This window comes from Thunnus albacares, chromosome 9, assembly GCF_914725855.1.
Source record: "Thunnus albacares chromosome 9, fThuAlb1.1, whole genome shotgun sequence".
NCBI classification, from domain to species: domain Eukaryota; kingdom Metazoa; phylum Chordata; class Actinopteri; order Scombriformes; family Scombridae; genus Thunnus; species Thunnus albacares.
In genome coordinates, this window is record NC_058114.1 from 26551126 (window position 1) to 26577722 (window position 26597).

General features: G+C 40.8%; 1 long non-coding RNA gene across 2 annotated transcripts; it reads right to left on the bottom strand.

Annotated features, from left to right (window-relative positions):
* Positions 1-1129: 1129 nt before the first annotated feature.
* On the bottom strand, positions 1130-25667 carry LOC122989164. Of its 2 annotated transcripts, XR_006404965.1 has the most exons (4): positions 25581-25667; positions 24046-24293; positions 3839-3938; positions 1130-1293 (listed from the first exon to the last, which is right to left on the bottom strand). It is a non-coding gene; the product is annotated as an uncharacterized LOC122989164 (long non-coding RNA). The 2 variants fall into 2 exon arrangements; XR_006404966.1 differs by lacking the exon at positions 3839-3938.
* Between the last annotated feature and the right edge of the window lie 930 nt (positions 25668-26597).

The following is a 26597-nucleotide window of genomic DNA, read 5'->3' on the forward strand; positions in this document are numbered from 1 at the left end:
TGTCCATTTACAATATTTGTACCTCACCTGCACTGCAGCTCCAAAATATGGATACAGCTGTAAATTAGAATAAAAAACTAAACTTGTGACTGGAAGGTTCAGCTGTAAGCATATTCATTCTTTTTCAATAGCTAGTGCCAAGTTTTTGCACAAGAATGCTACCCAACCGTGATTACACCAGTGGAGCTACTGTACTGTGGTTATCACTGGCTAAAATACTTTTAATTCCCTTCTTTTATGTGAATATTTCATTACTTTTTCAAAGTGACCTTTGACTGAGCTAGCTATTTAATGGAATAGTTTGACATTTAGGGAAATATGCCTATTCACTTTCATACCAAGAGTTAGAAGATTAATACCACTGTTATGGCTGTATGCTAAATATGAAGCTAGAGCCAGAAGGCAGTTAGCTTAGCTTAGCACAAAGGAAAGGGGAAAAACAGCTAACTTAGCTCTGTCCAGAAGTGACAAAATCCTATGGTAAATAACTGCACCTGGCCAAGAAATAGTCCAGCACAACCACCCATGTGACCACAACATGTCAAGTACACTGTATACTGAGCAGATCAAACAAACAAGATATAACATGTTGATTAGTGAGGTTTAGAGGTACTGTTAGCAGTTTGTTTACCCTTAGACAGCTAGCAGCTAGCAGCCGTTTCCAGTCTTTGGGCTAAGCTAACCTAACCAGCCGCTGGCTCTAGCTAAACATATTTCCCAAAATGGCAAGCTTTTTCCTTTAGCCTATATATGAATTAAAAGCATGAATAATAAAAATTTGGTACATTTAAGCCATCTCTTGATATTGGATTTGCAGGAAGCTCAAACCAGCAGTATCCTGTTTTTCATACCTTCAGGTTGCTGTTAAGAATTAATCTAAACATTCTGGTTACTGGCTTGATTGTAGGGTTTTTATAGTAGGGTTTGATTGATTGAGGTTTTTGAGTGAATGGCATTGACCATACTGGAGGTTATCTTAAACTGTCGTGGGAAACATGACAAACATTCCACTAATGTGGACGCCACTTGTTCAGAGGCAGTCCCTTACACAGACAAAATTCACAAGCCCAAATGTGTTTACATACATTCACAACATATGCATGCATCCACTGCTGAAGCCACCTGTTAATTTATTTTCCTTTACATAACACACGCACAAGAAAATGCACACACATGTATACATGTATTGGACACACACATATCCAGCGGAACAGTAGCTACAGCAGCTGCAGTGGGGTGCCATCACTGGTCATGTCTTCATACGTTTGATCCTTTTGGCTGGGAGCTTTACTGCTGGAGGAGAAAAAACAGCAAAACTGAGCTAATGTGTGTCTTTGTCCTCCATGGGAGGGGAGAGCCTTTCTTCTCCCCAAGTACAAATCGCAAGACTTTGGCTGCATTCTCCCAGGACAGAGGGAGGCAATGGTAGAGAGAAAGATCCCAATCAGACATTGATCTGAACCAAACTAATCCCCCATTGGTGCCAATGTGACCTTAAAAAATCGGCTTAGAGCAGCTCGGTTAAACTGGACACGGTTTTCTATTTAAGTGGCCTCTGCACAGCCCACCCTAATTTTGCCACCCACAGACATTAGTAGAAGAGAATTAAGACACATACATTCATAACACTTTTCATTACAGCGAGGGTGGGGCTGTGGGTGGTGTATCTGCCGCCCTCACACAGCGAAACAGCTCTACAAGCGGGATAAGCCTGTGGGCCTGAGGAGAGGAGATGGGATGATATCTCCCATTTTAGATGTGAACCTCTGCTACAGTTTTTCAGTGATGAAATTTTAAGTTGGGGATTTTTTTTTTTCATTTTCCCAAGTATGGAAATTGAGGCCTACTTTAGGCCCATGTGCTGTGGGCTGAACACAATGGATTTTGTTATGCTCATACAAATGTTGGGAGTTTTTTACTAAAATATACAGCAAAAATATAGAAACATTATTTTTTGCTTTTATGCGTCACATTGGTTTATTAGTCTCTGCTTTGACAAAGACTAATGGAGACAGGACTTACAGCTTTGGGATTATGGAGACCTTATTCACAAATAGGTTTGTGAGGTTTATTAGAAAATCTGCTGTCTGTACCCATAATTGGGTTTTGTATAATAGGGTGGGCTTAAGGTCATCTTACTCCATCCTTATTTATGTAATTTGGTTTTACCAAATAATGCTTGGAACTACTGCTTACACTTTCGGGAACTTATATCTTCTCTTTGTTCCTAAGGTGTGTACTGATCAAGCTGTCAGTGTTTCTAAACTATTTATTAGAATAGTAGGCTATGTTGAGATCATCAGTATCATCTTTTAGGATTTTACTCTTCTGTTTTACATGTTTAAGAATTTTAATGTTTATATTAATTATTATGGAATTGCTGTTATTTTATGAATCTTACTTTATCATCTAACAGTATGTATCTAATTCATCATAAGTCTGTGTTATATGTTTTTAATTTCTATGTTTTATATTCGACATGGTTCTGATATCTTGGCTGGGACACTCCTGTAAAAGAGATTTTTAATCTCAGTTAGGCAACTGATATGATATTCCACCTACCTACAGTAACATGTTTTAAAGAGTTTTAGAAGTTAGTCTTAAAGACAAACAATGCAATGGTGACACTATTTCTGTATTATCTAAGGCACTTTTAAAAACTTTCTGGCTCTGCTCTGGCCCTCTGAAATGCCAATCTGACTGTCACAATAAGCACTTTCAACTTAGAAAACACACACATGAAAGCTCCTCAAAAAAAAAAAAGGAGCAGTCTATGAACAAAAATCATTCCCCATGTTCATGTCACATAGGCTTTCCTTGGCTGCAACTAACATGTTCACTTCTGCTTCTGATTGGAGACCATGAACCCCAACAGCTATAATCGCAGCTCCTCTGTGTCTGTGCCCGCCTGCCTGTCTGTCTGTGACTGTGAGTAGGAGGTTAGCACATGAATAGATAAGAGGGATACTGGAAGAGACTTTGTTTAGGGGGACTGCTATATGTAAGACTGAGACTGTAACGTAACATTAAAGAGTCAAGAAAAAAGACAATAAATATATAAATGTGTGTTGTGGCCTGCCGGCTTACAGACTTATCTGAAGACAGAGGGCTATTTTGAGAATGGGGAAAAAGCATCTCAGCTTTGTTAGAGAGTCCGAGCCCATTGTAGAGATGTAAAAAAGATCAACCACAGTAAAACCAACCATATCCTGTGATTTATATGAGCACCAATAAAGCTATGATCCTCCACTGCCACTTCCAGGGATCAACGGCTAAACCAACAGCCAGTAAGAGGCATTTGGGGTTACTGGCAGTGGGCCAGGGCCCATAGAGAGGGTCCCATTATGAAGCCAGATCCTCCTATTATACAGTCCACACCACAAAGACTCCACTGACAGACATCACACAAGAATTACAGATAAACTGAACACAATTACACAAGACATACACTTAGAGCTTACAGATTGTGTCACTGTGCAATGAGTTTATGACATTACTCTTGTATGACACATTTCTTTGTAATTACACAGTCCAAATACTCATGTTTATAAATAACAGTGGAAAAACATTTCTTTTTTTTTTCTTTGAGTATGAGGGACTTAATCATGTTGCGTGTGGAAAATCTGTGAGATTTTGTTTGTTTCAGCTATTTTGTTTGAGTCTTAGGCCATTCAGCCAGGCAATGATGTAAACTTTGACTCTGCCCAGTGAGGTGTCTGTTTACTGTTTAGTCTGCACCATCCGACAACACAAGCCTGGCCTGCGTCCTGTCTACTACTGTGACTCTCTGTTGGGAGGTAACGAGTGTGTGTTTGTGTGTGTGTGTGTGTTCCAGCACCTTCATAAATCACTCAGTGGAGTTCTTCTGGACGTCTGGCTGACACATCAAAAGACTAGCGACTCTATCCAGTGAAGACACGAGCAGTAATCTTACCCACCTACAGCAGGAAACCAGGCACACACACACACACACGCACACACACACACACACACACACTTCATACACTTCAGCTCAGAGACATGCAAAACCCTATTATGTCACCGGCTGTCACGGTCACACATTTGTCTTGTCAGAGAAAGAAGCAAGGTGGCACACAGAGGGGGATTTGATTGCTAATCTGTTCGCAGGGATGCAGTAAGGGGATTTGGTTGTCAGTTGAGGTCATTTGAAGGTGACACCCATCGTGCGTTGCCTGACCCAACGCTGAGCTATGCCCGTTTTTTTTTAACTTAGAGGCAAAACTTAACAACAATAGCTTGAGCTCATCTGTGCTCACAAATAAACGCTACAACGGTTTCAGCTTTCTTGTCACTACTTCAACAAAACACTATGTCATTGATCAGCGACACCGTTTGAAGAAAAGTCCAACATAAATAAAAAATCAGCAACACCAAATCAAAGCCACATCTGATGGGGCTCCAGAGCACGACATGTCAACAGGGACAGTCTTTCCATATCCCACATTTGAAGTGGAACAATCCTTTCTCCCTGTGTTTGTGCAGGTCTCGGTCAAACCTCTGTTATTTCCATGTTAGTTCTAGATCAAAGTCAGAGGAGAGCATTGTTCTCAATGGGTTTGGGCGCTAGCAGAGAGTTCACAGGAGACGCACACTCTCAGAGTAAATGAGGTGGCTTACAAAAAAACACACCACTCTTAACTCCTCAAGAGAGACAGATGCACTCAAGACTATTCTTAAGATGCTCTCAATACCGCTCTTTAAAGGAGACAAAAGTATAAGAGCACCAATTACAGCAAGTAATCATTGTTAGAGTCAACGAAGTACTGTAGAGCTGCAAACCACAAAAAGAAGAGTTAGAAACTCCACCCAGCTCTGTGCAGTACTATGAGCAGTCATTATAAGTTATTCTCATGATTACCATAAAGATTTTACAAATAGGTGGAAACCAAAGCACCTCAGAGAACATTTTCAATCATTTCCTTTTTTATCTATTGTTTTAAAAATGACTAATAGTTGACCATCTTCCATCCCCTTGATCCCTGTTTATCCAGGAGTTCATATCTGCCCTGTGCTTCCTGAGAGCAACTCGGTTTGAAAAGACAAACACTGCCCTCTATCTGACTTATGTGGAAACACAAGGAATGTGATTCACCTTTATTTGTGGTATCAATAAACATGATGTACCCGAACTGTCAACCATGGCTCTGAAAAGACTAGCAATTATGAATTTGGCCTTGGTTGATATTATATTTCTGTTGTTGTGGTTTTGCATTTTGCATTTCCCTCACTTGTTTATAGCTGAGAGACTTCAGCTGCAGTGTTTTTTGTTGGCTCAGTGAGGAGTGTGGTCAGTGAATCGTTAAATTGTTTCTTAGAGGGAACCAATAGAATTTCATTTACCAGTCCAATGACAATGTGATGTCTTTTTTAACCTGGGGGTTGTACCTCGGGGCCCTTCATTCAGCGAGTCTCACTAAGAAAAACAGCCATTGTGACGCCTGATCTGCATGTCAGCAGAGCATTGCTTTCTCACACACTCCATTTTATAAGCGAGGTTTTTGTGAGCAAAACAAACATTTGTAGCAATTTTCTTCTGAAAACAAAACGTTCAACATGTCCGCAAGGCAAATGAGAGGAAGGGGATTAAATGCAGGATATAACTGAGGATGTTACTTTAAAAAAAAAAGAAGGCCTTTAAAGTAAAGCAAGTTAAAGCTTTCTTGCTGATGAGACTTTTTTAGCCGCAACTGGCAAACTTCCTAGTTTCAAGTGTAAAGCATGAATGGAAATATGAATTACACATAATCACACAATATTACTCTGCTAATTTAAGCCCTGTAAAATTACTTTCATATTAGATTATGTATGACTTCCTTTTGCTTTTTTTGGGGGGGTCTTTTTTGTATTTGAGAGTGTGTTCTGGATTGCATTTAATATAATTTTGAGCTTGACAAAACAGCTGTAATTAGCAATTAAAGGGAAACTCTGGTCATTTTCAACCTGGACCATATTTTCCCATCATTTTGTGCCTAAGTGACTAATGGGAAGAACAATTTTTGAAACTGGTCAGTATTTAGCGAGAGCGCTGCAGCCAGCAGCCGCAAAACGGGCTGCAACGTAATCCTTTGGGGCAACAGCGCCTGTCAATGTGCATCCACTAAAAGTGCTTGTTTTTGCCACTGACAGGCTCAGATTGTTATTATGAGTGTCTGATACCGAAGTTCCCTTTAACATGCTAAAAGTTGTATTTTTTTATTTAATGTTTATCTTTATGGGGACGAGTATAGAGAACGAACCAGTCCCATATACTACAGCATTTAAAGCCTAAGCTAGTTTGCAGATCCTTGGTGGGCCTTTATACAAATACACATATTTGGTTTCTTGAGAATATGGCAGTGGTAAGATCTTACAGTATCAGTTTCCAACCTAAAACTTTAATTGCACCATTATATATCATCTTAAGATGCTTGATTGTTGCTTGTGATCATGACGTTACACAATAAATTAAATGTCAAAAGATCATGGAAATCATTCAACTATTTGAAGTATAAAAACTGTCTCTAGTGAGTCTAAATGTATGTACGTAATTTTGCTTTTGCAGCTGTGCTCACCATTTAAACATGTCTCTCAAATTTTAGGTGGGGCACAAGATATTTCATTTCAGAAACTTGTTTCATCGTGTAATACATGATCCATTAACCTTTAAATAAAAGGACTGAGCCCTGAAAAAAAAAAGCTGTCTGACAAAGTTGATGTTGAGTGTTAGAAGTAAGTTATAATGATAACAAAGTTTGCTGTGTGAAATCCATCACAAAGCCTTCAAAACATACATCTAACTGTAACAAGACAATAACCCCACACTCACTCCTAATGAGACTGTCATGACACCTGGCCCCCAGATAGCCATTCTCCCTCTACCAGTGACAGTCCACTTTCTTATAACCATTGTATTCATTTCAGACCTGGTGACAGCTCATCATGTCTAATCCCCCGCACGGCCGTCGGGTTTCCATGGTGACAGTGTTGGGCTGTGTGCCTGCGGTGGCTCCTGGGGAGGTGACCTATCACAGTGGACGGGGACCAGCTTCAAATGACAATGACCTCTGTGGCACCCAGAATAATCTCTGTCATTTCTTCCATCAGCCTGACCTGTCGTTCGGCCTGCAGTGAGATTAAACCCATCGCTCTCGCAGAGAATCTCATTTCCAGTTGGTAATGACTTCTTCGTATCTTTTTTATGTTCAGAACTAGGAGCATTTGGATGACATCCTCTGTAAATAGAGATGATCAAATTATAAAATATAACTTGAAGTGTTTAAGCTTGCCTGTGTATTTGCAGAGCTCCCTCTTTCTTTACTATCAGTTCAGTGGGTGAAAATCCAGGTATTTAACATTTCTTAAAACAGCGCCACCACCTCTGCTGTCTGTTGGTTCCATGTGGGAGGTCAGCTTAGTAACCTAACTCCACCTCTACCCTGTGTGAAGGAGGAGGGCCAAGATAAGGGACTTTAATGGACACATGCTGGGGAATTTGACATGGTTTGTTGGAGAGCTAACAATGTTTCATTGTATTTTTTACCTCTGTACCTGTCTTGATTCATACAAACATAATCTTTTTAGCTTCTTGTTCTCACTTTCTCAAAGTTTAATATCCGCTTTATTTGTAGACTTTCGCAATATGTCTTATATATACTGTTTATATCAATATCATCCTCTACCCTCTCAGTTCAATGACGTGCCACTGATGCTCAGTTCTGTGGTTTTTCTCTGTCTCCTGATTTTGTAAACTAACCCTTTCTTTAGTCTCTATAGGTCAGAGGTTAAAGGTCAGGAGGACTGGTCTGTTGGTATGACCTGCTGTAAACACTGTCACTTACACCGCTCTATGAATCATTCAGTATCCTGACTCTCTGGAGCGGGATGCACATCGCTCTGCATCGTGACATTACCAGTGTAATGCAAACTCTTGCACGCATGCTTAAGTTTGTGCAATGAGTGCGTGCAAACAAACATCACAGTCCGCTGCTCAAAATAACAGCACTTCCTATATGAATATAGCTTTGAGCACCTCGTTGTGTGAGCTGCAGTGTTTTCTGGTTTGTGTGTGATCTCTGTGTTGCTGTTCTCGTCCGCAGGATCCATGTTCTGCATTCCAAACATGCAGTGTTTTATGGCTGTTGGTGTCGGCCGTGGGGAAAAGCCAAAATCCAGGCTCTGTCTGCTGAAGTCATTAGGTTTGTGACGGACAGCCTCTGAAATGTTTTACTGTTAAAGGCCTGGTGCCCAGGAACTCCCGCCCTCTCCCATGTGGACCCCCACAGCCAAACCTCAATGTGCTACACACACACACACACACACACACACACACACACACACACATGCATACACACAAACTGCAGCTGTTTGCACATAATGTACGGTGCACCCAAGAGGTCCTTATTAGACTGCACACCCATTCCTCTCATTGCATAATCTGCCACAAAACACATCTCAACTCAAAGCATAACACATCAGGCATTTTGGCACACACGGCACACGTATGCCTCATATGAACTCAATAATGCATTTTACAGTTGTCAGCGCCCCAAAATCCAAAATCTACAGACCAAGCCCTATCACCTTCCCCAACCCCAATGCCCCTCTTTTACTGCTTTGAGCTGTTGACCAGATCACACACTTTAGACCCCCAGACCGCCATCCTCCAGCCTGGTGGAGGATTGTTTCCCATGAACAGGCGTAAGGGAGATGGCCCGGGACACAGAGGTCATCTCTCTGACAACAGAAAATGAATGGTGTGCTCATCTGCTGACTGACCGGCGTGAAGATCCGTCAGCGTGGCCCTGATGTTAAACACTTTCACAGAGGTGTTTGCTAACCACTAATCCTGTAGCCACAGGGGGACTGTAACAGCTCCATGTAAACATCGAACACACACACACACATAGATTCATACCTACAAATAGGCTGTGGTTCAAGGCTTATGTAAAACTTCCAATTAAATGTGACTCAATGTTGTCAACCAGCAGGAACGACCAGGCTCAACATACAGTACAGTATTTGAGGTTCAGTATCACTGCATCTGCAAACACTGGAATCTTGTCGTTAATTGACCAGTGATTCATCAAAGCATCTGATAATGAGCCATACCTTCCTGGAAGTGTTTTTCATTACAGCAAAATATTTACTTCCAATGAAAATGTCAAAGCATTTAGTCAAACATGATTTAGCAGTTTGAAGTAAGAGTGGAGTGGTCTGTTGAGCAGCAAGGACAAATTGAGACTTGTAGTGTAGAGCCACAGGAAAGGAGATTTCACTAAAATAAATGGAAGTCTTTACAAAAATCACTTGCAAAGGGACATTCTCGTTGGACTGTTTGTTCCTTTTACCCTCCGAAAAGTCCTCATCCTAGGCATTTTTAGGAGAAGTGTCATGGCGGGGGCTCTGGCGTTGATGATGCTAAACAGACTCCAGATGTTGAAGGAGAGCAGAGGACAAGAGTGCACAGGGCCTGACAGAAAGAGAGAACGAGGAGGAAAAAGCGAGAGCAAGAGACGCTGCCGCCGGCCCCCCGGTACCCCACGAGGGACATGACTAACCGCCGGGTCACATCCGTCTCCTTCTTTCAACATAAAGTCATTCCTCTCTTTCCTCCTCTCCCTTCACAACACTCTGATATGTGTCAAAGCCCTTCCTGGCAGCATTCCTCACATGCAGCCTCCTCTCCCTTATCAATACCATATCTGCTAAATTTACTATTTCCGTTGCCAATTCGGTTCTAATCTAGTCCTTTATTCTGTTTCATCCCTTTCCTGCACCCGTCTCGCTGCTTGTGGCCACTCTTGAGCACACTCCTCACAGAGATGTCTCTGTCTGTGGAATACAGAGGAATATATTTACTGGAAACATGAATGCAAATGAATGCAGGACTTGGTTTATTCTTGCTGAAAGAGCTGGCTTGTTTTCCTGACAGCCCTATGTGGCGGATGAGGAGGAATCTGCAGTTTCCATCAGTCGTCTCCTAAAACACACATGCACAAATGCTCCTGTATCTCGATTCTTTTAACCCTTGTGTGGTGTTCTGGTCTGCGGGACCTGTTTTCAATGTTTCCTAAAAGAAAAATGATGCTATGAATTATTTTTTCAACCTGAGACTCATTGGCCTTGGCTCATCGTTTTATGAAGAACATGTAAAAGAACATATTTCCATTGAGTGCACACTGTGCACCTCCCTAAACATTTATAATACATATGTGGTGCTCAGGTCAATTGGACCCGAGGGTAATAAAAGTGTGGGAATTGTAGGTGAAAACAAGTAAACACGGTAAAAATGAAGGAAAAAGGTTTGCTGTGTACCTTCACTCTGGCTTCCCCCACCTGGGCCTGCTGTTAGTGAGTGTGTGTGTGTGTGTGTGCCTTTAGATTTGCAGCATATTTCATAGATTGAATACAACCCTCTTCATCATTTCATTGCCATATGTCCCAAAATTAGTACCAGCACCATCCCCCTATCCACCCTTCCCCCTTCCCTTTTTCTTTTCAAAATCAGAAATCACTTGCCAGCTTCTCTGTGGACAACATGCACAACACAAGGTTACAGCATAGCACCAAGAACCTTTCTGCTCTTGTTGCTCCTGCACTCTTTACACTCTACTACACACACATACACACACAGTCAAGGTTGCAACATTGTTACATTTCAAGCACCAATAACCAATAATCTGCTCCCACATACTCCTACACACTTTACCCTCTGTACTGTGGAAAACATTCTAAACATTTGGTTTTTTCTCACTCTATCCCAGCTGCAAATTGGGGCGGGGCACAACAAATAAATAGCTTTGCGTGTGTGGCTCTCTCTAACAATCGATCTATATGGCAAAAAGATTCTCTGCTCAGAAGGCCTTAGAAATGATTTTAGAAGTGTTTTCATTATTCTAGTCTCCAGCTGGTAGTAACAAAAGGAATCGCTGCAATGTGTGTGGACCCAAAAAGGACAGGAAGACACAATATACATACATCAAGTGCAAGAAATACATTTGCAACGCAAACACAGTAAAACTCTGTCTCACATGTGTTGTGTAGACTGGCATGAATATGTGTTCAATGGGGCTCATTTATCATTTCAATAAAATACTATATTGATGGCCAAAAAGCAAAACCTCCTATCTGAAAAATGCACTTTTTTGAAAAAACTAAAAAAAACTTGCTTTCTTGCAGAATGCTATTTGTTGAGGATACCCAACACATAATACACTGTTTTTGGACTATATTATTATATTATGTGTTAACAATACCAACTAGATATTAATGCCTCGCAAAGTGCAGAAAGGAGCTTTTAGAAGTTGGAAGAGGTTCTACAAAACGATGCTCTAAATTAAGTTAATAATAAAAATTGAATTAAAAATAAAATGAAGTTTGTTTTCAGGTAAAAAGATGTAGTAAATGTAATAGTTACTACATTGTAGTATACTAGGGTCAGAATTCCTTAAATTCAGTGTATTTGCTTCCTTGTCCACTGGAAATGAATGTTCAGTGATTGTGTAACTCACTCATGCTGTAGCCTCTCTACACACCCAGGGACTCTACGTTGTGTTTTTGTTTTGTTGTGTGACTTTTCTGTCACAACGAAGGGCAGGATTATCTTGCAGACAGACTGAATATGAGCAGCCTTCCTTGTTCTCATTATCCAAAGTGAAATCTGCCAATCAGAAAATTCTGCAGATAGGAGGTTTTGCACTTTGGCCATTGATATGTAAAATTTTTCTTTCCAATTTGTTTATTTCAAAGCAATAAACATCAATAGTGATGAAAACCTTGTTTCATTTATATTTATTCATGATAAACATGATTTATTCCACCCATGTCTTGATTATAATTTTTTTTTTTTTTTTTTTTTAACAAAAATCATATTTTATCACATAAAATGAATAGCACTTTTGTTGTGGGTTGAACATTAGGTGAATAACAAAAAGACGAACACCACACAAGGGTCATAAATCAGATCAAGTTAAGTAAATTATTTGTATGAGCGTTCTGCATTTTCTACATTTATGTAAAAGTGAACTATATATGGTGAGCTAGAGTGCTGCTATTTCCGGAAAAAGTGGGATTCTTCCATTAAAGGGATTTATCTTTGTTATCAGGGGCTTGCATATGTGAAGGGGCACACACACACACACACACACACACACACAGAGCAGTTGTAACTCTGTGCTACACTGCCATCTACAGAGAAGCTATTTCCTGCACCATCAGATTGGCACAGTATATGTATATCTCTCTGCCTATATATATATATCTATACGTGCATGCACACTCTCATCCATGTATTCTGTATGTCTGTCTGTGATTGACAACAGCATACACGGAGCTGCTCATGAAATTCACAGTCTCGCGACCTGCAGACTGTAGCTGGTATGTGCCTGATTGAACACATCTTCCCTCCTGAATTCTACCTGATTACCGACCCGGCTTCTGCTTACTGTGCCTCAGACGAAGTCACACCAGCCCATTGTGACTAAAAGACTTCAATCAGATCAGTGAGCCAGAGCTGTAACGACTTCCATCCCACGAAGGAAATTGGACCAAACTTAAGGCTGTTTGACTTGGTGACATGCAGACTCGTAGACAGGTGTGCATGGACCTACACACACGCACAGATTGATAGTGCAAGAACATTCACAACCAGCTCCTACTCATTTCTGTTCCTCCCTCTTCATTTCTCTTATCACCACATCAACCATGGAAGCACTACAGCAGGAAAAAAAAAAACATGCCACAAAATAAAGACTCGGGTGTTTTTCATTTCCTCCTCGGTGCTCAGACCAATCAGATTACTCCCAAGGGCCCCAGACACATCAACCCCCTACGCACCATGCTATCAAAATCAAGGGATAAAGCTTCCAAAGAAAAGCTTTTAAAGTCAGACTTCCCAGTGAGCTATTCAGAGGATTTATTGATTTACCTGATAATCAGCAGTTGTATGCAATCAAACCTTTCACTGCTGAAATTGTCCCTCCTGTACATTTTATGATGATGCATAGCAGATTTTCTGGCCATATCTTGGACAAAATGCTGCAAATACACGTCTTGATAAATTTCATCTGGTGATAAATTCTACTTTGTCTGGATTCATTACAATACCAGACCTTTGTTATTGCTTTGTTAATGATGTCAGGGTTATTTGGCATCATTGCAATATGATCAAATTGCTTTGGATTGTTTAATTGTGTTCAGTTTGTTAAATTTCCACTATAAATTCATGTCCTGCCGCCACACCACAGCAGAAAGATGGCTGACAGAGTGCTACATCTTCTTTTCCATAAATATTGCTATTGACAGAAATTGCCAGTCAGTTGAGTGGCCATGTGTTTGGTGGCCAGAGGGGAATGTTTATGGTCACAGTAAACTATGGATGGTTATGTATGCAATCATGAAAAGATACAAAAGGCTGGCCGAGGAAGTTTGTGTTTCTGCAAAGCTCCAGTCCAGATGTTCACAGAGAGGGAGGAGGTGGAAAGACAAATATTAGTCTACTGGAAAGCTCAGAGGAGTGCGCTTTGGGTTCAAAAAACATCAACAATAAAAGACAGAACACAAAAATTTGGTGAAAGAGGAGAAAAAAGCAACAAGACTCTTGTCCCCACTTAAAAAGAAACTTTTGGCCGGAGCATCTTAGTCACTCGGTGGAGAATCATTGTTAAAATATATAAAACTGTAAAAATCCATGTCAACATGAAAGTTTATAGAGAGAAAATGGTTTCTTAGCGAAACATAGTGAAACTCTGCATATTTATGCAGAGGGACCAAACTTGACATAGCTTGGTCATAAAGTATCATTTGTGGTGGGAAAAACAAGGTCAGCAGTCACTGAAAACATCTTTATTTTTATCAACCACTCGGAAAATGTAAATGGAGAGTTATCTTAGATCTCTTCCCTGAGGATATCTATGTCGGGAGGATGAATTATAGTGAGGTTTAATGGAATATATGAAGGCCTTTCATCAGTGCCAGTGTCTGAAGTAATCAGAGACTTCAAAATACTTCTTCACTGTGGGAGGAGGGTGGGGCAGTGAAAGAACCTTTATCTCTTTAACCTGGTATCATGAGCTGAATTATAGTCACAATTGTGCACAGTATATGCACGTGTGAATTTGTGTGTTCATGTGTGAGGTTGAGGACTGTGGCTAGCCAAGTTCAACTGCCCTTGGCACCACAAAATGAAGTCAGCATGTATTTCTGCAGTTGTGGTGCTTTCTTTTCCCTCCATGGCAAGGTCATGATGGTCAGAGTGTTGCGAAGTTCGGTGGCCGGCCGCCCCCGCCACACCCCACTCATCTCCACTCACCAGAGCCCGGCTTGGCACACCAACCCAGGCAAGCGCCTACAGTAAACCAGCCTCTCTGTGCCTCTGGGGCCCTGTCGAAGGCAGGACTCTGGGTGTTAAGTGACACTGAATTGAATTAGCAAATAAAATGGACAGGCTGTAGCAGGGTAATTTACCATGTCAGGGCAAATCAAATTATCCCTGAGGTGCAGATGGCAGTGTATCCATTACCACAGCTGAACTGGTAAACGCAGGCTGCTGTTATCTTTAGAATCCCAATTTCCTTCTCTTTGCTTTGTGTAGGAGGGACCATGCTAAGTAGTGATGATAAAATAATGAGTAGCTGATTAAACAAGATTACTACAGAGGTATTTAAGCGACTGAAGGAAGGCAAGAGGGAGATTTTGTGCATTGCTTTGTGTTGGCATAAATTGACTGCAGATCGTGCCACATTTAGCCTAGTCTCCATTTCCACTCCATCAGATAGGGACAGATTCAGCAACACTGAAAAAGTAATGTTATTACAAGTGTTTCAAATAGCAAAAGATATCAATAAGGAAAGAGTAACAGCAAAATGTTGGTATAGTCAGTTTCATTTTTGTGCCCTCTGCAGGTTTCTTCCTAGAGTGATACATCAGCCTCTTGCCCATCCCCTTACGCAAATATTTAGGTTCCCTTTATACGTCTAATAAAAGTGTTTAGAAGGTTCCCCCAGTGTTTCACCTCAGAGGAAGGACGTAAACTATTTCACAGAGCAGAAGGAAAGGAAACAAGGAGCAAAGAGAGATTGAATGTCTAAGCACACCTTATGTAAATATTTGAGACATCTGCAGATTCTAGGTAACCTTTTCTGTCTTGAGAAAGATTAACTGTTTCCTGTGATAAGTCCTCTGCCTCACCTTCCCAATAAATAGTGTCTCATTTGCTATCGTTATCTCTGCACTGTGTTTCTGGTTGCCCTTGTCCAATGCTATAATTAAAACACCTGACATTCTCACAGACTATTGAGGGGAATGTTTTTTTTTACTGTCACTGCCTTTAAAATACACAATAAAACAGTGTCAAAGGGAGGGAAAAAAGTAAGAATGGAGAGATCTGATCGTTATGAGTCAGACATTTCAAGCTAGAAGAGAATATATAGCAGCATTTGTAAAATCAAATGTCTCCCACTCTCCTCGTGCACACGTGTCTGCCTCCTTCCCACTGGTGCTGAGGCTTACGTAAGTGGCATCGCTGAATTAATATTTAAGGTTTGTTTTGGGGGATGCTGCTCCCTGTTTTTTTTTTTTTTTCGATGCTTGGCTTTCCCCCCGTGATGATATTTCAATTGAGATGTTACATCATCTGGATCACGGCCACAGCTGAGATAAAAGAGAGCTATGAGCCATTAGTGCAGGAAGCATGCTGCAGTATGGTCCATGTGATATGCATTAGCAGCTAACTGGGATGTCTGCTCATTAATATCAATGTTCCCTTAGATGTGATTCCAATAACATAAAGATTGACTAATCATTAATCCACGGTTATCAGCAGCATTATTTATCATCAGTCTATATGTGCATTCATCTGACTAATACAGTGAGCCTGCATGAGTATTAAAGTTGATTCTGATATATTTTTTGCATTTAAACCTGTGCTACACTTACATGCGTGCACAAATCTAGGGAGTGAGATAGATGGAAACCTCAGGGATCAGTCACTGTAACGATACAATACTCTCAACGACATCACAACCTCAGAGCCGGTTTTCAGGCCACGGCTGACTGGGCACACTCCCCTCCGTCTCCAAAGACGACACCGCCCGGATGAGTGAGAAGCTGCAGGCTCAGTCCTCCCTTCGGCCCATTACACAGGCCTTGCTGTAAATACAATCTTCTTTTGATAACAACAATCAGACATTCAGTGCAGTATAAGGTCGAGATGGATGTGCAGGTGGATGATGTTTCTTTTTTCTATGTCTTTATGTGTGTGGTGGTTTATGCCATACGGTTTTTCTAAAGCTTGTGCCAGGTAAAGCACTAGACTTTGATACTTGGATGTGAGACTGATCAAATCCTGAATAAATGATGAATAATTCTGAAAGGGACAAGCAAGAGCAGTTTAAGGGATTATGATTTGAAATTCAGTAGGCCTACATAACGTTACTAATCCCAGTAAAGCTCTAAAACTTCTATAATTTGGGGGTCTTACTGAAGGATGGTTGATATTAGTTTGGTCTCTGTGTTCAGTTGACACATTTGTCTGATGCCTGACATGTTAGCTTGGCACAGGGGCTGTAGGTGTGGGGAGGCTCCCAACATGGAAGTTGTGGTATTCTTAGCTGGCTTGCTAACATCCGGCACTGGTAAGTCTACTTTCAGGAATCAGCTGGTTTTGTTCAGAGTTGGAGGGTGTGTGAACTGTGCAGCCTCATTGTGTGGATGGGACATCTGGGGCTAACCTTAAAACTAGCTGTCAATGGTCAGAAAATACCTCCAACATGTAAACTGGCTGCTTGTTTAACCACAATGTGTCATTTTCTATTTCTACTTGTGTTAAAAACAGAGGATATGATGTGTGGAGGCTTTGAGGTTGTTGACCTTTGATGGAGCTGAGCTGACTAACTAAAGTAATGTTATAAGTAACTACTTTTTATGATGAATAATAAGTAAAGTTATGCAATTACTTTTTCAATAATATATAATGAGTCATTGTCACGAACCGGGCCGCACGGTCATGACAAAGGGAGACGCACACAACAAAGCCAATTAATAACCAATTTATTTAAAAAAAGAAAGTAACCTAAGAGAGAAAAACCTAACAATGACATGTGTAGTCAGTGAAATCAGTAGTGCAGGTGAGTGCATGAGTGGAATAGTGTATGAAAGTAGTGTTGTAGGGTGCAGAAAAGCAAATCAAAATGTCAACCCAAAAGCCAAAAGGTGTCTCAGGAAGGAGAGCACCCCAGCAACTGCACTACAAAGGGTTTTTGAAGAGGCACTGGCACCCAGAGCCCCACACCCACCTCCAGTACCTGCAGAAACAACAGAGCAGCCACACAAATTGAAGCCACAGGCAGACTGGGCAGAGAGGGTTGTAATAGTCATTGATTGCATTTTTCAAATAACTTTAAGTTTTGCTATGACGATGGATGGAAAACATTAGTGTTAATGTAAAAAGCACCATTAATACGGGTCTGGAAGGAAACTGTTTGAGTGCCATGGCATTTTACAGTAACCTTAAACACTTCTAAAGACTTGTGAATTGATTTGGATTTGCCCAAGGACTTGACACATGACTTGGACTTTCCCCAAACAACTTAAAAATAGCTCTGGTGCCAGGAACGCAGACTCTGTTATTTCCCGATGGTGTCTGTAAGCAGTGAGCATAACCGGAGATATTAGAACTCATTTTCCTACCAAAAGCAGAAACCATTTTCAGGCATTATTTTTTATACGAATATAAAAATCAAATTCCATCGCATTGAATATTGCCTGAGCTAGATAATCCGTCTCGGTAACTATGCAGTCGTAAATTTGGCTGTGTCGAAGTTAGTCTCTTTTATCATCATTTCATCCACGAATTGAGTATTTTCACATCAGCCTGCTCATTATATCATACTCTGGTTATTGTCAGTTACGTGACACCCTCAGGAACAAATGAAAGTTCTGCCAGAAAATAATCCTTTATAAAATATGTCGCCTTACAAACTTTATTATCACACCCATGTCTTTTTATTTAGAGGGTTTTTGCTAGCAGAATAGCAGTCAATTTCAAGCTTGGTTTACCAGCATAAATTTGTGACTTAAAATGACAAAAACAAGTTAATTTCCACAAATCTAATTACTTTTTGAATACATTATAATAGTAGAGAGAAATGTAAAGTTGAGCTGTAGACTGAAGCTCTGTAAAAAGTCTGTAACTTTAAATGACGCCGTTATTCTCTATTGATGTCTTTACGGTGTCCATAAAACATGAGGTTTTGTTCATAAGGAACTTTATCAAACACATACCATCAGTTATTTGTCCATATGGAAGTGCAGCAGTAACTTTTGGCATGCCATACAGACTCCCATATTTCATGTCACCAGTTAGTCTTTTTGTCTCTTTGTAATGTGCTGTACATCATATCACGGTGTCCTACTATTCTGTCAGCTCTGGCCAGGACTATGAGTTAGATGGCTGCTCATATCTGTCTTCAGCACCCTGAGGGGTTCCTTCCTGTTTTTACATTTTTTAACACTGAGCCTTTTTCAATATTTCCATCGCCTGTCAGAGCTCAGACTCAGAGTGAAATAGAGGATCGGATAGAGAGTCAGCCAGAGATAGAAAGGCCATTTCTGTTATAAATTATTAGAGTAACAGGGCTATGTTCTTTTGTTTTCCTCTATTGATTGAAACTATTTCCCTCCAAGTTTTGCTGTAATTGATCTGCATATTGAACCCTGTTGTTGCATAATTTTTTACATTATTCATGTATTGCTGTGAGCGAGGGTGCGTGAAACAGTTCCATCAATCCAGCTTTCTTCTCGTGCACTGGATCTACTCATGGGAGCAACAGTGCCTTCCCTAAAACATTTGCGATTTATACTGTGGCTTTTCTTCGCTAAAGTGAAAAAATGTGTGCGAAAATGTGAAAGCACCATCCGAACTGTTACGGCTCAACACGGGCGTGTGACTCTGAATGAATGAAAAAAAATCTGAATTTATTACATGAGACATTCTGCATGTTGTGTAACATTTGTTATAAATTATTCAATCATGAAAATGATTACACTCTGGACCTTATTACGCAATGCAGCATCCCTAGATCACTGGTGCTATATTCAGACCTTCAGAGCTGCTGGTCACAAGACACCACTCAGGAAAAAGGATCATGAATATTTGACATGTGTTTAAGAAGAGGACCTTTACACTCTGCTGTCTCAGCTTTACGGCTCGGCTAAACTTGAAAAAAAGTCCAAATTATTAATCATTAAATGGACTGTCTGTACACGGTGGTTGCATGCCGGTCATGTGAAATGTGGAAGGTGTGCTGAGGTAAAAAAAAAAAAAAAAGGAAATTACACAGTCCATTCTATTACACAAGTTAATCGAACCTGACAGATTGTCAATTTCATTTATGAGAGCAACTTTAAGGTTAACAATTGCAATTAAGTTTGACATGTGGTGGGTGAAAGCAATCAGCAGGGTTAGACAGTGGATCTATAACATGGCATATGTAATTAATGCATTCAGCTGTGCACAGGGCACTGTGCCGAACAGAATAAGCAAATTGCAAAGACTGCTTTAAAGCCATGATAAGTACAGCTGCAGATGTGAACACATTTTATTGTGTGTGCAGTTTTTCTCTTTCACCCCCCCCACCTCCCCATGCCTTTGCCCATTCTGCATATTTGCGCATTGCTAAATCCAGGAATATGTACAGCTAGGTGAGCACATGTGCTATTGCATCATTTGCAGGTACTGTCTGTTTTCCTTTTTTTGCATGTGTATTAGTGTGCACGTACAGTATGTGTCAGGACGTGTGGCAGAGTTGACAAGCCATCAGAGTTGCTGTGGCAAATGAAAGTGATGCTCAGGAGGAGAGACGCCTGGAGGAAGGCTGGGAATAAACAGTCGGATCTGTGACGCACTTTGAAGCACACATCTGAGAGGAAAGAGGGAGGAAGGAGAGAGCGTGGTGGTGGGGGGGTTGGGGGGGAGCAAATGGATAAGGGACACAGACTGAGTAGGAGGGAGCTGTTTTCAAGCCCTTACAGAGCAGAAATTATAACTGACCAGACAGCAGGTCAGCTTTCAAATGCAGACTAGCTCAACTCTAATAATTTATCTTGCTGCCGGGAATCCTTTTAATATCTACACAGGTGTAAAAACACACATATGCATCCTTTGTATATAGAGTGAGCTGCGAGGTTAACCTGCAGAGCACAACTTCAGTCATAGCATCAATGGTCATTTTTTTCTGATGTCAAAAATGTTCTGAACTCAACTTATTTTCTTGTAACCGGGTCGAAGAAAGCAGGTAAAAGGTAGCAGGAACAAGTTGGCAAGATGATGAAATATCGGATAAGGCTGCCATGCATATAGCGATGCCCCGAAGCAAAGAATGACACGGTGGCTGCATTTTCCAAAAGTCCTAGTCACAGAAAAGACAAGAAACTGAGGTCCTCAGGGGGCAGACATGATGTGATAAGAGAACTCGATGGTTCACAGATTTGATGCAGTACAAATATAGGTTTAAAGAATGTATTTACTGCAGTGTAGGATTAGGGTCATGTTATTGTACCAGCATGATAAGAAGAGCTGAGATTACTGACATTCTTATCTAAAGCCCACCACCACTACGGGCAAAACTAGTCGGCTTATTCAAACACAGAGGAGTATGTTGTATGTATTCACATACAGTGTGTGTGTATGAACACAGTATGTGCATGTGTGTATTGTGTCTTTTGGGCAGTCACGTTTCTCATATTTCCTCTGAAAGTTTTAAATCTTATTATCAGGCGGTGACAGTAAAGCTGCTGTGGTAAGATTTACTTGACCCACACATGAAGCTAAAACAAGTATAGTGCAGTAATATCTGCTCTTACTTTGGGTATACTGTTTATTATACTGTAGAGTGCAGGAGATCCAGAGCGGGAATGTGCCAAAAATAGCTTTCACATTTGGGGGTGGCCATCCTCAGGGAATTTCACTCATCACACACAATCCAGAGAGAAGGACTAATGACAGAAATGACCTACTGTGGTTGTTGTTGGAATAAAAATCTGCATCTATGACCCTCTGCTGCACACAGATGCCTGAGATGATTGAGCCACCAGGATATTCATTTGTATTTCCAGTTGTGTTTGAAAGGAAACTTAAAGGACGACTCCACCTGCGTTCCTCTTCAGGTTTTTCAAATGGAAACGCCCACTCAGCCATTAGTAAAAAGCAGTGATGTGGATGAGAGCCAGAGCGCTGATGCCCCCCCCCCCCCCCCCCCCCCACACACACACACACACAAACAAACACACACACATGCAGTTCACTGACAATGTCTTCCTAAAATTCACAGGGACAGACAGCTGCTGAGTGCCGGGAGCTCTGGAGGAGAGAGCCGGGAGAAGAGCCGGCGCTTCAGGACTAGTTACACCCAAGAGTCACACCGGATTCACCTCTGATCCGGAGCCGTTTACTGTTGGTAGGAGAGCTCAGAGTTTATTTTCTTAACTTTGAGCAGCAGCAACAGTGAGTGCTCCGTCTGTATGTATCTGTATATCTGTTAGCACGTTTAGCAGAACAGCAGCAACAGTGAGTGCTCCCTGTGGCTACTGGCTAGAGGGGTTCGGGGGTTTATATCGGTTTGTATGTAGCAACGTCATCATGCAGAAACCTACGTCAGCTCACGTGGGACAACGTTTTTAGAAGGGCTTGGGAAGATAGCATTTTGACACTAAAACATATGTACTTCAACCAAAAATTGAATTTTCAGATTTGAATACATATGGAACACTAATGTGAAGCTACAGAATGATATAAAAGTCTCAAAAACTCAAAAATGATGTACCCGCCCTTTAACTGCTGCCAGGATCATCTTCACTGGCATGACCTGCCTCGTGCTTACAGTCAATATTTAACCAAGACCATGATCTTTCCCTTAACTTAAGATTTGTGAGTGGCAAAACATGACCATAAAGAAGTTAAATAGTGCTTTAGTGGCTTTACTGATAAGTTCAGTATCAACATTTTGAGACTTAATTAACAATTTCTACAATAGTTTGTAAAAAAAAAAAAAAGAAAACGTACATGTACTGTATATAAACCATTTGAGATGGAAGGTAGCAATAGGAAAGATTCCCATGTTTACAAAATGCAATATATATGATTCCAGAGTTGGCCATGTGAGGGTTAAGCAACACTGTATCACACCAATATCAATATCACACTATAACCATTAATTTTGATTTTATTTAAATTGCACCAGGGACTTTGGGTGGTATATGCCACCCATGTTTGTTTGCTTTTTCAGATACTTAGATAAGTTGTATGTATCGGAGCTTTCAGCTTTCTCAATCATAATTTTGAGTTCATTGCAAGTCAGAAACTGGTAATCATAAATGACATGAACTTGATATCAGTCTATATAAAAAAAGGAAAAGTAAAAAAGCACTACAATTTATTGAAGTATATCCTCCACTCCTCTAACTTTCACAGTTATGTAATGCTTATTAAGTGGTGAAACATGCCCAGACTTTGTGCGTGTGTGTGTGTGTGTGTAACATTTCTCCCAGGTCTATGGGTTGTAGTAATTAGGTGGCTGCTGGCTGCAGAAGTACATTATTAATAACTTTGCTGAGAACAAAACACGCACACACATCAACTCATGCAACGACACCCACAAATATCCGCCACCCCCCCCATCACCCTGTATAGTGTAATGAGCAAATGAGCAGACAGAGACCTGCTGAGGTTCTGCGATGGATCAGAGACAATCTTGATCCTTTTAGGGACGAAATGCTTTGAATGCAGCTCTCCTATTATCGGACAGCCGAGTGATGCAGCGCACAACCCCATATTAACACTAATCGCTTCAATGTATTCACCTGCACATTCTGAATGATTAAGCCAGGAAGCATTCATAGTCATCCTCCATGCCATTTAATACCGTGAAAATAAAGCAGAGATAGTGAATGGTTCGTAAAACACCAGTGTGATCAAAGAGCATCATTCAACATGAATTAGAACTGGGAGAATATACAAGAGCAAGTGTTGCTGATTTTAAGTTTATACATGTGGGCATATGGTCTTCTGAGAGGCCATCTGTATGTGTTTGAGGTGTTTATGTCTTTCCATGTGTATATGCCGGGGCCAGACTGGTGATAAGTGATAAAGGTCATAGAGAGTGACAGGGTGGACAGCCGGCAGGAGTGTGTCAGTGGTCAGCGCGGGTGAACTCTGGGTTATCTGACAGGTATTTCAGCTGGCACTCAGGACACAGCTGTTCCTGAGAGTGCAACGCCAAGGTGGCAAGCTGTGGCAATACCATGAAAAATGTGGCAGACCACCATCTTCACTGTGGTGCTACTCTGACCACAGACCTACCTACACTCCAGACCTCGTACACTGGGCAACATTTTAAGCTGATATTGGACATGAAGCATTCCCCACAAAGTTACAGTCAGGGGAAACTCTCATTTTATAGATTGAATAGTTTGTTTGCCTGTGACTGCTTGTGTAGTACATGACTGGAAAAAGGGAGGTAGCAGTTAGCCTGGCCAGACAACCAGCAGACACTCCAGGCAGTTACTGTGCCTGGCCAAGATATTCCCCGTAAAACCGCAACATGTTGGTTTTTACACATCGGTTTTTGTATGGATTAAACAAACAAGGATATAATATGTTAATTAGTGAGTTTTAGAAGTGCTAGTAGGCAGATTTTGTTACTTTTGGACGGAGCCAGGCTAGCCGTTTCCCTCTGTTTCCAATCTGTGGGCCAAGCTAAGCTAAGTCGCTGCTGACTGAAGCTTCATATTTGCCGTCCAAACATAAGAGTGGTATCAATCTTTTCATCTTACTCTCAGCAAGAAAGTAAATAAGTGTCAAACTACCTCTTTAATACTCATAAACATGTATTTTCTCTTTTGTCACTCATCACAAATGCAATAATATCACCTCAGTTACTATTCACTGGTAGGAACTCTTTCCTCACAAAAGTATTGCACTCTAAAAATTGCTATTGCATCAAATTGCATCATCTCTTACCTTCAAAAATTGGGATAGTTTTAGTATATTACCTGTGTGTCTCTGTACGACTGACGAAGGTACCCAAACAGTGCTGATGTCCAGTGTTCTCGTCATCACTTTGCTCGATAAAGTCCAAGTGCCACAGGGAATACTTCAACTTGCCGGAAATTAACTTTAGTCACTTTTTATCATTTTTACCAATCCAGAGTAAGTCAGAGAGGTCAACTGAGCTCACAGCATGCCGGTGTCAGTTGAACTGATTATGATGAAACACACGTGGTGATGGGAATCATCAGAGCTGTGGTATTAAGAAGAGGTGATAAGAAAACTGATTTAAGATATAAGAGGATAAGATGAAACTGAAATTGTTCTACTGGAAAATACAGACATTTAAACAGCAACAGAAAAAAAAGTATATGAATATAGTTAGTATGTATTATCCAAACATGAAGGTGACTTGTAGATAAGGCTGGTGTCGTAGAATGAATAAATGCATTTGCATGAAAATGAAAATGAAATACTTATTAAACAAGAAAGCCAAAAATAGCCTGCTCTGTATTTGCAAACATGCACATGGCTCGCTCTGGAACTGTAGGTTTCCACAGATGTGTGTGGACTACTATATTTATCTCAGTGTGTAAAAGGTCAGCATTTTGAACTGGATTTAATCATCTAAACACATGGAGATCATAACAGCAGTCATACAGGTTATTATGTGGAAGAGGCTCAGCTGCACACACATGGCTGACCTCTCCTCCTCCGCTATGACTCCCCCTCCCCACCCTTCACTGTAGGTTGGAGGCCTCTGAATTCACCTCTCTGGCTGTATGTTTTACCTTGTAGAGTTACAATACTCAAGCTCGTCAATAACCCAATCAAATTGTGCTCCATGTCTCTCAACAGGCTGCCATTGATTTTCCTGTCTTTAGATCAAAATACCTTTTGGAATCAATACAAACAGCTAAAACAGTCAATCTCCTACAATTTTGATGATCAGTTATTCATTTTAGTTATTTATTTACAAAAAACATAGGTTTCTGGATTTTCTATTTTTCTTTACATTACATAATTGTAAATTAGATATTGTGGGGTTTTAGGCTTTATATTCTGTATATTAAAAAATATATACATTAAGAACTTTTTCCCAGGCAGAGCATGGACCCCCACCACCTAATAAAAAAACTCTTCAGATCTACATGAGTCACGAGGGTGTCATTTTTGTGTTTCATATTTCTTGTGGTACACAGCGTCCAAAAACAACACCTAGATCATTTCACAGGACTTAAACGCCAAATGAATGTTTACCAGAGTGCTTCAGTGTTGGCAAACATTTTGTGCCTGACCATTGAAAATGGATCCAACTAAAGGCCCTAAGGTGTCTTCCAACGGTAGGATTTTATTAGGCTCAAGAGGAAAAGCTCAATAAACAGTAGTCCCCATATGTAGTAGTTCTGTGTGGGTTTGTGTGTGTGTGGTATGGCTGAGCTTAGGCCCCAGAGCAGACTCGCAGGTGTGGTCAAAATGATGTTTACTCTATAAAATGTCTGGCTTACAGCTGGTCAAAGGCAGGCAAACACAAACTCACAAATCAGGTTGGATGTAGGCAACAGGCAGTCAGAACAGGCAACAGGTAGAGGCAAGCAAGAAGGACTAAACCACTACAGCAGCTCTCCTAGGCAACATAAACAATCTGGCAAACTACAATGCTAACTGCCCTCTCTATATCCTAGGGAGCTAATGAGCAAATGAGCAGCAGCTGTGCAGGCAGGTGGCTGATCATAGGAGCAGTCAGGTGATATAACAGAGGCAGGCAACGTTTAAGGATGCCTAGTGGGCAGGTATGGCATGACTGAGTCTCAAAACAAAAACAAAATAAACAGGAACTGGCTGTGTCACTACTCAGGGGATGAAACGTCAGAAGTCTCTATGAACGTTATAATGTGGGTGTCCTTAAAAAGGAGAAGAAATGCAGCATTTCTTTTGCCTGAATTTGAGAGATAAAGCTGCCCAGTGTATCCTTAGGCAGTTGTTTGATGGAGCATAGATGATCCTCTTCAACTCATAAAGTTGGGAAACATAAAATGACCATCTGAAAACTGACTTCAGGTGGTCTCTCAGTCACAGCTATTCATACCATGGACATGGAAATTACTGGCAGCTGGCAGGTGACTATCAAAACCACAGAGCAGAACACCTCAAACATGGTTCTGGTCAACTGTTTAAAGAAATCATTTGACTTTTTTTTTTTTGAAAAACATTTATTTACTTTCTTGTCTATCAACAGGAAGTGACTGTTCCCAGCCAAGAAACAGATCCTCACAAAACCCCCTACAAAACCACAATGTGGCATTTTTACACTTTTTGTACAAATTAAACAGATGAGATAAAATGTGTGAAGTATTAAGTTCAAGAAGTGCTGAAAAGCAGATTTTGTAACCTTTGAACAGAGCATAACATGTTTTCCCCTGTTTCCTTTCTGCTAACCTAAGCTAAGTGGCAGCCGGCAGTATTTAGCGTATAAACATGAGAGTGGTAATAATCTCCTCATCTGACTCTTGACGAGAATGTGGAAGGCATATTCCCCAACATTTTTAACTATTAA